The following is a 16,178-nucleotide window of genomic DNA, read 5'->3' as shown; positions in this document are numbered from 1 at the left end:
AGATATATCCGGAAAGTAAAAAAATTACTGGACACAAAAAACAATAAAAATAGTTCCCCCCCCCCCCAGGTAAATGAGATCTCGTCGAGTGGGGGACTTAGTTTCATGTCATATTCGGTTTCCGTGCATGTCTAAAGCGGTTTTTCTTGTAACCCTAGGTCCCCTAGTGGAAACCGATTCAGCCAAACAATTTCTAAGGAGTTAAATCTTCTGTATTATAGAAGTCTTTTAGTTCAACTTTTCTTTTATAAATTTTTGGAAAGCTCTATTCGAAGAAAGAGAGAGAGACCGAAAATACGGCATTGTTATTTCTGCAACAGGAATAACAATTGAAATGGGATTTGATTGCATCTCAGCGGGGACAACTAAAGATACCAGTTTACTTCTGAACTGCATTCTTTAACGCCTCTAAATCAATGACCTCTTCGAACTACCTGACCTCTGTGCTGTGGAGAGGGACGGAGAGACGCGCGTTTTTATCAGCGGAAGAAGCAACATGTGATGCAACTCTCAACAGTTAACGCTAAACAGAAAATTGCACGTGCAGACGTTTTGTCGCAAAGTTGTGCGGACGCAAAGTTTGTCAACGCAATTACAACACAGATTTCGGGATGCTGATCTCTTAGTTAATTCTTCGTCTTTGAACTAACAGGAAGGAAAGAGGTCCACAGAATTATTTTTGAAAATTTTATTGAACAGTATGCTGAGGAAATGCTACGCTGAGCCACTAGCTACCGAGCTGTTAATACCTTTGAATAGTGGTAGTTCGACCCCCGGCAAACGGGCTTGATTGCATGGTTAGTTTTCGTGCTTTTCTAACCTAAACAGTGGTAGTTCGACCTGGATTCGAATCACTGAGAACGGATTAGCGGCGTGGTGTATTTAATTATGGCAAAGCACACTAGGGCTATCTGCCTAAGGGGAGCGATGCCTTCGTGGAGGACTTTCTAAGGGAAACTGGCTCGTATACACGTTACACATGGGGAAAACCACGAAAACACCCATGCAGCCAGCCCGTTCGCGGGATTCGAACGGATTAGCGGCATAGGTGTTTTTGTGGTTATTCTCCATGTGTAACGTAAATTCGAGCCAATTTTGCCTTAGAAAGGTCTCCACGAAAGCAACCCTTACGCATAGTAAACTGTCCTCGTGTCGTTTGCTCTATTCAAATAAACAGGCCGGCGATGTTGATTTTGAAAACGAAAACCGTACGGGTAATTTTCAATGGATGTGATTGCTTAATTCAGTGAACAGAAAATGAGTCGTTAAGGTAAAAAAAAAAAAAAAAAAAAAAAAAAGTGTGTGTTTATGTGAAGTTGTTTTGCGGTATGACAGCATTCGAAATTAAATTGAAATTGCTCAGATTAAGTGAAACAATTGAATTGATTGTAAAACTTTTAGCAAAGCAGCAAAAAATGTGGGACAGTCATTCCAATTTTTGCAGCTGACTTTCTGAATGTATTTCCTGATTTCAGGAAACACCGTCTGCATTTTAATATACGAGGGCTATCCAGAAAGTAGATTACGTTTTGGAATAAAAAAATAAACAAAGTATAGGAAACAAATTTTATTATATACAGATGAAAGCCACACTCAAATACTACTTTTCTACATAGTCACCATACAAATTAAGGCATTTATCGTAGCGATGTACGAGCTTGGAAATTCCTTCGTCGAAAAATTCGGCCGCCTGCGCCTTCAACCACTTCGTTACCTCTTCTTGCCTTCCATCTTGCACAAAACTTGTGGTAACCAAGCTTTTCGCTGATGATTTCGTGCAACAAACTTCGCGAAATTTGTGGAAAACTCAAAGAAAGTTCCGTTATTGTGAAATTTCGATTTTCACGGACTTTAGCATCGACTTTTTCGAGAAGTTCGGCGGTCACTATGCTGGGTCTCCCACTTCGATCTTCGTCGTGAACATTGGTTCGGCCATTTTGAAATCTTATGACCCACTGATGCACTCCACCTTCAGTGATAATGTTGTCCCCATACACTTCACGAAGCTGCCGATAGATTTCTATCGGTTTACAGTTTTTTGCAGTCAGAAACCTTATTACTGAGCGCACCTCGCAGCTCGCGGGATTTTCAATTAACGCAGACATTTCAAACCGTCACAGTATCTGAACGGAGCACAGCACGAACCTCTCACTAGCACGGCTAGATGCAGACTGAGCTGCGCAACGCTCTGACCCCAAGATGGCCGCGCTAGCCCCGCCCCTAGCGGACACAGACGGAAACGTAATCTACTTCCTGGATGGCCCTCGTACTTACAATTCCACTCCATCAAATTTCCGTGCGAATATGTGAACGGAATTCTTAAGAGTTTTTATTAGATGTGCATTAAGTGTTTTTATTTACAAGAACATTATCGTTCGTGCCATACGTGTTTACGAAAGCATGTACACATGCTAGCATAATTAACGCAAAATAGGAAGTCAAACGTCATACAAACATCTTAAATATACTTTCGAGAATCAACTGTCACGTTTATCGAACTAATTGTAGAGGCATTGGTATGCAAGAAACAAACTCAGTATCAATACCTTGAACAAAGGAGCTCTAGAAGGTAGTGCCAATGTCCATATTAAAAATGGTATGTTCGTATATTTTCCCCCTATAAACATGTTTTGAATTGTAAGACGCAGATATAATTTTGTAAGACGCAGATGTAATTTTGTAAGACGTAGTAAAATAGCATACTACGTCTTATGTAGTCATTAGTAAATATTAGATTCTATATGAGGTCTTTGGCATATTTTTAACGACTGGTTCGTCCCTTGGTAGATCTTTGTAGGGCCATACGATTGGAGAGCTGTGACTCATTATTTTGATTATGGAAGTATGTGTGGCTAAGTGTATAGCATGGAAAAGTATACCATGCTATATGGGAAGGAGTGCGTTTGTGGAGGACTTTGTAAAGAAAACTGCGCGCATTCACGATAAACACGAAGAAAATGATCGTGCATCCAGTCCGTTTAAGCGCGAAGATTAGAGTGAATTGGATTATTTGATTGTGATAAAACATATAACGGGAGGAATGCTTTCATGGAGGACTTACTAAGTGAAGAGGGCTCACATTCACGTAACATATGGCAAAAACCACGAAAACGCCTATGCAACTAGCACATACGATGTGTGGTCGGCCCAAAATGTTTGACATCGTGGTTTATAAGTAAATTGTGTGTGATTGAATTTTTCTAATCGATGAAGAATTAATTTTTTAATGAGAGATATTAATGAATGTATATTAATGTCTCGTTTTAAGTTCAAGTATAGCTACGGAAGATATTTTCGAGAAATAATTTTCTTATAAGGGGGAAAAATAGCTTAAGATTCCTCCCACCCCTTTTTTTACATTTGTTTTCTTTTGCTTACACTAGCGTTACTGTTACTTTGATTTCATTAAAAATTCTTGCCAATGCTTCCTTGGAAAAGTTGTATTTGCTGTAAATTTTTTTTAATCACGCAAATTTTGATTTAGACGGATTTCCATTGGACGTAACTTGAAGAAGCTAATCGTGGAATGCCAAATAATTTATGTGTTTCAGTTTCTTAGTATTTTAACATAAAAAAGTGTGGGGGGCTGACAGTCCGTGTGTTCTGCTGTATCAATTATTCGTATTTAAAAGAATTATAATTGGTACCGAAATATCTATTGAATGCGTATTTTTATCAAAAAATAATGAGTACTTAAGAAACGTCTATAATCAGCACTCAAAATCATTTGAGAATTTCGAAGGTATGTTTCAGCCGGAATTTCCTCTATGAAACCGGCTCTTAAATTTTATTTCTTAAGTAAAAACTATTTTTTTATTTCTTGAATCCTAAGAACAAGATCAAGCGCGCGCCACTTTCGTGTGTTTCCCTTTGTTGATTACAGTTGGACTTTCGCCAACTTTTAGTGGAGTCGTGGCTACCTTTTTGGCTTCGCATTGCCTTTATGGCTTTCTTTTAGTATTGCGTATGACAATGAACTTCACTGACGTGTGTCGCTGCTCCATAGTTTTCCTCGTATACTATTGTATACACGCTGTCTCTCTCTTTCTATTTTCTTCGGACTTCAGTGACTGAGATTAATTAATCCGTTAACAAACACCTTACTGAGCATATTTGCGTTATTTTTCTATTTAAAATAGAATTACATATATAACATGTAGTAATTATTAGTGCAAAGGTGCTTTTAACTATTGTTTTCGTTTTGCGATTTTGCGTTAAATCACTATAAATGTCCATTTCACTTTTCAAACTGTTGCCACCAAATGTTAGAGTCCTGCATTGTATTTGAAGAAATTAAATAATGAAAAATCTGCATAAATGTATGTATATTTCTCGCATTGTGGTAAAACAGCGGTACATAGAGCCATCGAATTTTGAATGACGTAATCCTCCTAAGAATATGGGCATGTGGAGGACCAAATTTGAAATTTGGAATTTGTTTTATTATCGATTTCATATTTTGTAAAACTTTAACGAATATTTGATTAACAAACTCAAGGATTTCAAAGCGAGCAATGGCAACACTCTACGGGGAAAGAAAAAACCTTTTTATCTTCAGCGCGCGAACTGTGTATCGGAAATTCTAAAGATATGCTCATTTTAAAATTATTTTGCGACATTGCTGTTAAACTGAATTTTATGGTTTAAGTACAAAGAACATGATATTTAATAACTAAAGGTAACACACAAAACTTTAAAAAAACTCCCCTTTGGACGTAATTTAAATCTGAAACCTTTCAGTTTTTTTTTTTTAAGTAAATTTTTATGTAATATAATTACATTAAGGTTAATTAATGTACACTGCTGGCCACCCAAATTGCAACACCAAGAGACAAGAGATATCACAACAAAATTTATTTAGATAACATGTTGACCAAGTATCAAATGATTAAATTTATAGACTTCTGTGAAGTGTAGTTCCTTCCAGAATCAGTAGCCAGAGTAGCCGCCATTGTTGGAGATCACTGCTGTCACACGCCTCGGCATTGGTTCAAAGAGACTTTGGATGTGTTCTTGGGGTACAGCAGACCAAGCAGCTTCCACACGTTGCCAAAGTTAATCTCGGTCAATCGTTCAGCAACCATGGACCACATGTTTTCTATCGGGGAAAGATCCGGAGAGCGAGCCGGCCAGGGAAGCAATTCAATCTGGCTATTGACGAAGAATCCTTGGACAGTGCGTGCCACGTGTGGTCGCGCTTTATCCTGTTGAAATATGGCTGTGGGCAAGCCCTGAAGGTAAGGATTGGCTCCAACACCTCGAAGATGTAGCGCTGGCTGTTTAAAGTACCGGCAATGCGTACTAGAGGAGTGCGAGAGTGATATGCGCACGATGTTCCTGTCATCACGTGAAGTGGTGCACTGAGGTGGATGCGATCGAACATGTTACGTCGGTCCGTCGAACCCTCCTGCATCCAACGGTCACATATCCGCATTACAGTTGTTTGGTTTCGTCCAACACGACTACCGATTTCCTTGAAAGATAATCCACACTCTCCGTAGGCCACTATCCTTTCTCTGTCGAACTCGGATACTTGATCAAACGATGATCGCTGTTTACTACGAGGCATAATTAATCGGTTTTTTTAATTTGTATTTATTTTTTTTATTTGAAAAAACTACAAGAAAAAAACAATTGCCGAACTTGAAATCGTCGAAAACTCCAAGCCTTAAATAGCGCTTTGAAGCGGCGCCACAGGCGCGTGTGATGTGGGTCTGCGCTGAAATTCTAATCATTTGCATATCTCACCTCCGCTAATGCATGTTGTAAATTTCATGTTATTTGCATGCTTCCTTCAGGATGTTGCATTTACGGTGGCCAGCAGTGTATGTAGATTACTATGAATCTTAATTTTTTAAAACTAAAGCATTAAAAAAATCGTAAATTTTCGTAGCACGTGTTAATCCTATTTTTAATGCTAATTCGTTTTAATGCTACTCATAATGCTAATTCGTAGCAGTGTCAACTTATTAATGACCAGCCTCTTAGCGTACTGCTTTTTATGATATGCCGTATTAGTGCTTTTTAACCGTTTTGAAACTTACGACATTTCTTCTGAAGAATCAAAACTGAGAATAAATAAATAACAGTGAACAAAATATAAATAAATAAAATACATCAATAAAAATAATAAATCAAATCAAAATGAGTAAATAAAAATAAATAAATAAATACATAATATCATTCTGAAAAATAAATTTCAATTTTAGTAATATTTAAAAAATAAATGCGCTTTCTCTTTAAAAGCACCAATTACGGTGGTGGTCCATTACTAATATATATTTCTGATTAATAATAAATCTATTTAAATTTTTAACGTAAATTTTTTCGATTTGATTAAAATCGTTCTTCAAAAAGTGTTTAAAAATTTATTTGGAAGATACACAGGGTTTATTTCTATGGACTACACTTTTTATTAGGATATCACAAATGGCTTTCAAATTATGCTGAAAACAATTTCTTGGGGGAAGATGGTGATTAAGTAAACGCTGCTGAAATTTCCAGTTTTTTATTTCTCAACCAATGGTATTAAGACTACTGGAATACTAGTAGCTGGACCCGGGATCGAACTGAGGCCTGCGAACTGGCTACAAGTAAGGCAAGAACAAGTAAAGCAGTTATTGAAAAAAAAAAAAAAAAAGAAAAGAAAAGAAAAAAAGAAAGGCGTGTGTTCAACAGTTGTACAGTGGTTCATTATTAGGTGCAGTTGGCCGACCAGTGGTCCAGTTCGAATCCAGGTCAATGGCCCGGCTGCGTGGTTGACTTTCGTGCTTTTCCTCATGTGGAACGTGAATATGAGGCAGTTTCTCTTAGAAAGGTCTTCCACGAAAGCATACCCTTTCTTAGGCAGATAGCTCACGTGCTTTACAGTATTCATATAACCTAACCTAACCAATGTTTTACTGCTTTATCGAAAGTATCCGTTTCATTTTCGTTAATATGTGTGTTTTTTAACTTAGAATCGGTCCGGCAGCATGAATATTTTTGTGGTTTTTCACATGTGTGACGTCCGTTAAGTACTCCTGTACGAAATTTTCTCTTCTGTTAAGGCAGATAGCCTTTTTTATACTTTGCCATAACACAATAAATTCATCGAAACCAGGACTATTTTATCAGATTCTCTTACTGCATTTTCATACTTACTGTATAAATTTTTAATGAAGTTTTCCAATCATTTTAATAAAGTGTGGCCTTTAAGAGGGTGTATGTAATAAAATGGCTTTCAGTATCAGGTATTAAGCAATGATCTGTTTTTAACAATTGATTTTTTTTTTCCTCCCTTCTGCAGGTTAGGTTTCTATGCTTTCTTTCATCTGTCCATAACAATATTTTACCAGTAAAATAATGCTTTAATGGGGAATTGCGTACCATGAACGGTACTATTTCTAGACAAAATAAAATCTTTTGACTTATTCTTAGCATTAAAAGATGTAAATTCTGAAAGCAATTGCTTAATTAAAAATTTAAAAAAAAAAAAAAAAATAGAGGGTCTTTTGTCTCATAAGAACTGTGAAGCCATGTACCTTTGATCCACTTCTATTCCTACTTGAAAGAGAAATGGGTAAAAAGTATGTCGGACCTAGCTTTTGGTAAAAGAATATACCATAAGAGAAGAGAACATGCCAACCCCCCCGATAAAGACGTTTTGCATTTACATACATGAATACAGGATTTCTCTTATGAGAAACTCTTATGAGTTTCTCAGTAGCCTTCCTTTCCTAATTTTCCTTGAAATTGAATTAGCACAGAAAAGCATTATATTTATATAGCGACAAGCGGTAAATTTTAGGTTCAAAATGATAATGAGTGAGCTGGACCCTATCTTGATGGTTCGGAATTAAGGCCTAAGAAAATTCTGTTTTTTATTATACGTATACTGCTTTTAAAGGTAACCTGTTAACACTGTGTAGCCTGTTGACACTGCATTCAAAGGTAACCTCTTCTTCATGACAGAAGTGTTTACTACATTTGTTTCGTCTCCGCTTTCATTTGCAAAAAAAAAAAAAAGGGGGGGGATTTTTGGTCTTACACAAGAATTACCAGAAGTCTGGCAAACTTTTCTTTCCATAGGATAACAGTTGCCATTAATAAACTACTTTAATTTTGTGGAGAAAAGAATTTAAAAAACAATCTCACTTTCATTCTGCTTTTTTTTTTTTTTTTTTTTTTTTTTTTAATTAGCCCTGTGAGTCTCATGACCAACTTTAAGGTCACGAGATCTTAATGTCACTTGGCACATATTAGTTCATAATTAAAGCTATTTCGCTTTCTTACTTTCTTTGATAATGTAAATGTCATCTTAATGAATGTAAATTTATGAAAATAGAGCCTAAAATAAGTAATTACACGAATTTCGCTACAAAATGCTGTTTAAATACACGTTTTCATGGTAGATCCGAAATCCCGCACCGCTCAGTGGGTTAAAAAAGGAGAGCTATTTAACTGTCAACCGTAATCTTGTGAGGTAGCAGTTTTACCGGTGATTTCGACTGCTGTAATTTGCAAGTGAAATCAAGCTTCCTTAATACTTACACTTTGTTTTTGTATTAAAAAAAAACTCTTTTATTTTCGAGTGGCGTTACTCTGCTGTGAGGGAGTTGTTGCTGTTATTGGTGGAGCTTTTCAACACAAATCACGCTTTCGTAGAAAGTCCTCCATGAAAGAACTTTAAAAATTATTATATGTGACAGTTTTCTTTGTTGAATGCCTTTGCCTTCTTTAGTAACACAAGAGCTGTTTCATCTTTGATAACAGCCACTTGTTCACTGAGTAGATAACATCATACGTATTAACAGCTCCTTCGCATTATATTTAAGGCTCAAATAGCTAATTGTGTAATTCCATTCTATAAATATTTAATGCAAGCCAATTCCATTGCTTAAAGACCCAGCAGGGGATCAAATATCAACCATAGAGAATGGGCAGTAGTTTCTTCTGTCTGCCGACACGTGTAGGAAAACACTCTAGTTTCACATTCATGGTTTCTATCTCGAATGTATGTACGCTATAATATTCCCTGAAATAAATCCCTCACGAATGTAGGTTTCCCATAGCACACTTTGTGTTAATTACTACTTACTTTTCCCAAAATAATATTCCTTTCCCCCTCCCAATAATGTCGGCTTAGTATCTTCGTTAAAAATTTTCCGTGCTATTTTATGATATACAAGCAGCTTAGCACATAGGTGAGTTTTCTTCCGAAATCAGTGTAGTATTAAAAATCATCCGGAAGTATAAACAAGAATTAGCACAAAAATTTGCTTAAAACTGTTACGTACACCTTTTTTTACGTGTTTAGTTTTGTGAATATTTTCGACGACGTTCATAAAAGCGAGAGGGTTCAAAATATATTCCAAGCTGTATACTTAACCTTTTCTTTCTGGTGTGGTGTATTGAGAATACGGCAAAGCACACTAGGGCTATCTGCCTTACGGGAGGGATGGATGCCTTCGTGGAGGACTTTCTAAGGGAACTGGCTCATATACACGTTACACATGGGGAAAACCACCCTTTTCTTTCTTAATGCTATTATTGTATTCAACGATATAACAATATGCTTTGCTCGCAATTTTGATTTCATTTCCCGAAATTAATATAGTGTACCTTATAACGTTGCGCGCCTCCAACTTGCACGCAACCAAGAGGTGACTGTGAAAACTTGTATAAAAGATAGAAGCTTGTGAAGGGTTTAAGTCCCTTTTTATTCAACGTAATAAATTACAATTGCGTTCTCTTGACGCTTACAGACGGTGCCAACTTGGCAGTCAAATAAAAATAATAACCTGAAAAGAAAATAAAGACAAGATTCTAACTACGAGGCTCTCTAAAATAACTAACTCACCGCGTTTTACAATACCGCTGCTAATTCAGCAGACTTGAAGCTCACTGGAACAATTTCCACTACTTCCCGCCAAGCACATAGGCCGCAACGCGGGGTTCAATTCTCGCTAACTACCTCCGCGCTCGCTAAGTAAGAAAATCTCTCACACCGAACTTGTTTCCTTCTATTTAAATCAGAATACTTCCGCTGATAATTTGAATCCTTGCGCGTTCTACTCAAATTTACATATTCTGGCATTGGCAGTTCCAGGGGAAAGTAAGGCTTGACAGGAAAGATAGTTTAAACTTAAAATAAATGTTAGTTAAAATAAATATAAACCCTACATTTGCCGCTGCCAGAATTTGGAAAACTTGGAAGCAGGTCCTACAAACGACCTGTTGTAAGTTTATCTAATTCTGAACTGACTGGCGAGAACCTCGTTTACACAAAAAAATCTTATGTAACAAATTGTATTCTGTTGCTCGTTTTAACTCTCTCTGCTTACAGCAAATTTTCCTGGACTTCATCAATCAATCTTGGTCTTTCCTTCCAGCATCTGGAAGGAATAAGTATCAGTATCTTTCTAAATACATTATAATTTACACTTTCTTGACACAATAAATTTTTGTTTTTAAACGATTCGTTTTTCTTAGTTATTGCTTAATTCACATTCATTCAATTTTTCAAGCATTAATTTAACTTTACCCTGGCTCTCCACCGTGTGTGGTGTCAAACGGGAATATTCGTGTTTTAGTCTTACAACACTTCCCCTAACCACCATGATTTGTTAGAATTCAACGACCAAATAGACACACCTTACTCGACATTCTATAACTCAATGAGCTACTTTAATAGTCTTAAAAATTCAAATGTAGGTGGAGAACCCTACAAAACACATTCATTCTAACTTCACCCTCATTCATCTTTAAACATGCAGGCTTTCGCTCTAAAGCATGACTTTATCTACAATTTACTACTTAAATTTTGACTTCATTGCTTTTAAGCATTCACTTTTAGCATCTACAATTTTATGCTTCTAGACTAAATTCTACTTTTACATAACATTCAAGTATTTACATACATTTACAAAAGTTTAATACATATGCTTTTTACAATTTACCATAAAATGAATAAGAGAAAATAAATTTTTACTTTACTCATTCTTCGCCAAGCTGGCGGCACTGAAACTAAAATTCTTATTAGTACAAGAATACGAAGTTATTTTTATCTTCGGCCAAATTTTGGCTTTAACATAACAGAATTAGTCTTTCGACCAACAGAAAATGCTTGTTTTCAGCTTTTACACTTAAAGAAAATAATACTTTTGCCTTAGCTAAATAAAGTAAAACAAAACTAAGTCTCAACCGAGACATATTGACTTTCCTCAAAACATAGAACTTCGTACTTATGCATAACATTTCGGAACAAAAGAGAGAAAAAAAATTTATGGAAGGTTTTAACTTATCTTTGTGTTTTCGATGCTTGAAACTCCGTCATCCGTTTTTGGCAGAATTGGTCCCAAGTTAGAGGTTTCATGGATGTTAATCTTCTCCTTACTGCCCTCCGAGTGTCGTCCACCTGACTTTTTCTTTTGCGTCCTCTACATGCTGGCCTCTTGACGGAGTAATCGTCTGGTTGTTGGCCTTTCCGTTTCTCCCTGGGACGGCTGATCTTGACGTCCTCCGGTCTGGAGTCCTTCTTGAATTTCTTCTGTTCCTCGTATTTTTGTGCCTCCTGTTGGCGTTTCAGTTTCCGGAACGGCGGCCTTGCTGGCACCTGATTCTGTGGCCGTGTGCGCGTTCTCCTTGATGTGTAATTTCTCCTGCTATCCTTTGTAGGTGGTGTTTACCACGGTACTTTACCACGGTTTCTTTACCCGGTGCATCTGTATTTTTGTTTTTCTTAAACGCCGGAGTTTGAAAATTATTTTTTCTTTTTGATACCGACGTCCGGGTTGTAGAAGTGCTAGGTCTCTCTTCAGTTCTCTGTTTCTTGGGTGGTGGAATAGTTGTTGTAGTCTCTGGATCTTCTACTTCGTTTAGACTTGAGTCCTGCAAGAAACTTTTAAGGATTTCAAAATCATTTGGATTATAGTATTTTTTCACCTGGTCGGGACTTGCTTTACAGATTTCCCCTCTCTCGTTCTTAAGATATAAGACTACTCCTTTGATTTCCTGAATTACATAGGGACCTTCAAACGTTGGAGCCAGCTTTGCCATGAAATTGTCTGGGGCACTTGATAAAGAGAATTTTCGCTTCAATACTTTATCCCCAACTTTAAAATCTGCTTCACGGCGTTTTCTATCGTAATATAGTTTCTGCCTATTTCTTGCCGTATCCGAGCTTTTAAGTGCCTGATCAATTAGCTTTTGCACATCTTTTTGTTTAAACTCCTGCTCTCTTTGTTGCACAAAGAATAATTTATCTAAAGGCGTAATTAATTTTCGGCCTAAGAATAATTCTGCTGTAGTTTTTCCCGTAGTATCATGATGTGCCGTTCTTAAAGCATAAGCTAATTCATTTATGTAGCCATCCCAGCGCTTGTGATGTGTGCTCACGTAACTGCGAATTATTTTTACTATGTTTTTATTAACTCTTTCTGCTATGTTAGCCTGTGGTCTATACGGAACCATTTTGATATGGCGTATGCCAAGTCCATTGCATATGTTTTCAAATATTTGACTAATGAATTGTTTTCCGTTATCGCTAATGACTTTTATCGGTGCACCGTATTTTAAAATGTATCTGTGTAAGAATGCATCTGCGACTGTTTTGGCTGACGCGCGTTTAAGTGGAACAATTTCTATCCATTTTGAAAAATGATCTACTATTACTAAAAGAAAACGATTTTTATTTAACTCGCTCTGGGGAAAGGGACCAAGAAGATCTATGCCTAAAATTTCATTCGGAAATGTAGCGCGAATGCTATTTAAGTACCCGGCCGGGCTGTAATTAATATCATTTATTAACTGACATTGATTGCAGGACCTGACATACGCCGTTATTATTTTGTATAATTGCGGGAAGTATACCGCCTCGCGTACCCTTTTTATAGTCTTTCTGACCCCTAGGTGGCCCGCTGTTTTTTCTTGGTGCAACTCCTTCAAAATGCTTAATCGAAGCGAGGCTGGGATGACTGGCTTATACTCAAGATTTTCGTTTGTTGTTTTCGTATAGAATAATAAATTATCTATTATTTCATAGTTTTTTGCTCTATTTCTTATCGCATCGATATCTGTATGCTCAAAGCTTTCGGGGTCTTTCAAATAAGCATAGATATTTCCAAATTCAGGATCAGCTTTCAGTTCAGTAATAACCGTATCTCTAGAATCTAAAATTTTTGAAGTCAACATAGCGCATTTAAGTTCATTTCCTTCATCGTCCAGTTTTATACGAGAAAGTGCGTCAGCTACATTGTTTTCCTTACCCGGTTTATATTTTATTGTGATATTATATTCTTGGAGTTTAAAAGCCGATCTTATTAACCTGGGCGTTAGGTTTTTTCCCGAGGAAAGTCTACCAACAGCCGCATGATCCGAAAAGACTGTTACTGGCGATTTGCCGCAATAAACTCGAAATTTGTGTACAGCCATTAATACGGCTAATGTTTCTCTTTCTGTAGCTGTATAATTCCTTTGTGTCTGATTCAATGTTTTACTAAAAAATGCCAGCGGATGGTTATTTTGCATAAGAACCGCACCCACCGCATAGTCTGACGCATCTGCTGCAATTTCCAGGTTTTCGTCCCCCTCAGGGAATTTTAAAACAGGGGCATTAATAAGCGCTTCTTTTAATCTTTCAAAAGCTGTGTTAGCTTCCGCTGTCCACGTAAATTTACTCTTTTTTCTTTTGATTACTAAGAGTGGTTCAACAATATTAGCGAAATCTTTTATGAAAGATCGATAGTAAGAACATAATCCAAGGAAAGACGAAAGTTTCTTGGCGGTGTTGGGCGGTGGGAAATTCTTAATAGCTTTTATTTTTGAATCTTGCGTTTCTATACCCTTTTGCGAAATTTTATAACCGAGATATTTAAGTTCTTTAGTTGCGAACTTGCATTTTGAGGCGTTAATTGTAAGACCGGCCTCTTTTAATAATTTAAAAACTTGTTCTAGATCATTAATGTGTTGTTCCAACGTACTACTCGTTATAATTATATCATCTAGATAAATTAAAGTTGATTTTCCTAGGACAGGCTTTAGAACAATGTCCATAGCTCTCTGGAATGTTGATGGGGCCCCACACAACCCAAAAGGCATGCGTAAAAATGCATAAGTGCCCGATTTTGTTATAAACGCGGTTTTATGTATATCTTCGGGTCTCATAGCTATTTGATAGTAGCCAGACGTTAAGTCCAAAGTAGACATATATCTTGTCGATTTGATCTGTCTAATGATCTCGTCTATAACCGGCAAAGGGTAAACTGGAAATTTGGTAATACTATTTAGTTTTCTGTAATCAATAGCAAACCTCCAAGCCCTTTTATCCGAAGGAGGAAACTCGTTCTTTTTCCTACATAGTACGACTGGACTCGCGTACTCACTATTTATGGGCGTTATTATTTTATTCTTTAACATCTCCTGAATATGTTCTTCGATGATTAGGTCTTTATTTTATTTATTTATCATAACGATACGGTTTAGTCCTACAAGGTTTTTCGGCATTTAATTGAATCTTGTGAGTTACTATCTGGCAGTTTCCTGGTTTTTCTGAAAACAAATGAGAAAAATTACTCACCACTTGCTGTATTGCTTTACTTTCATGGTCCTTCAGATGGCTAAGATCCAATTGCGGTGTCTCCACAGGTTCCACCACCCTCTGGTCCATCTCCAACACCACGGAACTATCTTGAAAATTTAATTTTGCCCTCGCGGCCCTTAAAAAGTCCATACCTAAAATAAGAGAGTGTTGCAGGTCTTTGACCACAAAAATTAATACTTTGAGATTTTCCTCTTTTACCTGTAAGTTTAATGATAATTTCCCGATGCAGTGACATGTTTTTCCTTGCACTGCTATAATTTCCGTATTTCTGGTTTTAAATAATCGTATCCTATAAAAATTCTTTTTGAAGAAATTTTCACTCATAAAATTTCCTTCTGCTCCTGTATCGATGAGGGCTTCTACTGGTACATCGCCAACCAGGACTTGTATAATTGGTAGCTGTGAGTTTTTTACGATGACGGTGTTTAAATGTCTATTTGAGGGTTTTTTGAAAACTTCCGGGGTCTGGACCCTCCCTTTCACAGGCCCCTCTACTCGTTTAAAGCTTTCCTTTCAACTTCTGCCTTCTGGATACGCGGACGGTTTTATTCAAATTTCCTTTTTGGGCCTTGACCTTCGAGGTTCGATGAGTTAGCTTAATAGCTCTTTCCCCCATGAGAGCGGTTTGCCTTTCTGGTCTGGTCATTTGAAGATTGCCTTCGGGTACTTTGAGAATACGATGCCCCTCTAACTTTTTCCGCTATTCTGCGATTTTGAAACTTCACCGCCAATTCGAAGAGCTCCTGCAATGTGCTTGGGTTTCTAATTTCGAAGTAGTCTTGAACAGCAGGTAACAATCTTGGTAATATTATTTCAATTATCTCCGCATCGGGTTTCTTTCCATACAGCATATCCGTTAGCTTGACTTTTCGTAAAATAAAGTCCGTCAATTGTGCTGTATCAGGTTGATAGAAACTATATAGTTCGGCTTCCAGCCGTGCGCGATCTTTCACTATGGGGAAGGCCTTTACTAACGATTTTTTGAAATTTTCAAATATATATCGGGCTTCCAAATTCCCCTAATAAAAATTTGCCTATGTTTTTCCACCATAGCGCGGCCTGTCCTCTTAGTGCTGATGTGGCGATGGCAACTTTTTGTCTTTCAGGCACAGGGTAGAGCTGAAAGTGGTTTTCTAGACCTTCTATAAATACCGACACCGAATTTTTTCCGTCGAAATAGACGTTTGGCCTGATTGACGCTCTCAAAGTCTGGACCAGGTATCCAAATCCTTCTAACTGACTTGTCATTTCTTGGTGTTGTCCAGCGGCTTCCATCCAGTTTTCGGCCATTTCAGTTCGATAATTGTTCGGGCGCCAATATAACGTTGCGCGCCTCCAACTTGCACGCAACCAAGAGGTGACTGTGAAAACTTGTATAAAAGATAGAGCCTTGTGAAGGGTTTAAGTCCCTTTTTATTCAACGTAATAAATTACAATTGCGTGCTCTTGACGCTCACAGACTGTGCCAACTTGGCAGTCAAATAAAAATAATAACCTGAAAAGAAAGTAAAGACAAGATTCTAACTACGAGGCTCTCTAAAATAACTAACTCACCGCGTTTTACAATACCGCTGCTAATTCAGCAGACTTGAAGCTC

The 16,178-nt window shown here is 37.2% G+C and overlaps 1 protein-coding gene across 3 annotated transcripts in view; it reads left to right on the top strand.

The window, feature by feature from the left end:
- Positions 1-16,178, top strand: part of LOC118199650 (retinoic acid receptor RXR-alpha-B-like) — a 329,703-nt gene that overhangs the window by 204,859 nt on the left and 108,666 nt on the right. The gene's annotated exons all lie outside the window — the stretch shown is intronic.

Source organism: Stegodyphus dumicola, chromosome X2 (assembly GCF_044657685.1).
Source record: "Stegodyphus dumicola isolate Sdum_Otavi_A_Nest chromosome X2, ASM4465768v1".
Lineage (NCBI taxonomy): Eukaryota > Metazoa > Arthropoda > Arachnida > Araneae > Eresidae > Stegodyphus > Stegodyphus dumicola.
Note: the sequence above shows the minus strand (reverse complement) of the source record. Positions and strands in the feature narration are given on the sequence as shown.